This window comes from Salvelinus sp. IW2-2015, linkage group LG15 (assembly GCF_002910315.2).
Source record: "Salvelinus sp. IW2-2015 linkage group LG15, ASM291031v2, whole genome shotgun sequence".
Classification (NCBI taxonomy): domain Eukaryota; kingdom Metazoa; phylum Chordata; class Actinopteri; order Salmoniformes; family Salmonidae; genus Salvelinus; species Salvelinus sp. IW2-2015.
Window position 1 is genome coordinate 56138342 of NC_036855.1, and position 334 is coordinate 56138675.

The window sequence follows — 334 nt, forward strand, 5'->3', positions numbered from 1 at the left end:
GTGTGTGTGTGTGCGTGTGGTGCGTGCGTTGCCGTGCGTGCGCTGCGTGCGTGCGTGCGGTGTGCGTGCGTGCGTGCGTGCGTGCGTGCGTGCGTGTGGCACCAATATGGCAAAAAACAGTATGCATTTCTTAGACTGGTAGTCAGGTGCAGGAACGGAGGGAGGAATGGAAGGGGAAGGAGGAGGGAGGGAGGGAGAAAGTGGTTTCTTTTCATCTTCCCTCCTCTGGGAAGAGATTGCTTGGTCATGGAAATGGGGAAAAATAGCGCTCCAAACCTTCAGTCACTTCTGTCCATCCCATCACCCTCACCCCCTCAACCCCTAGCCAGGACCA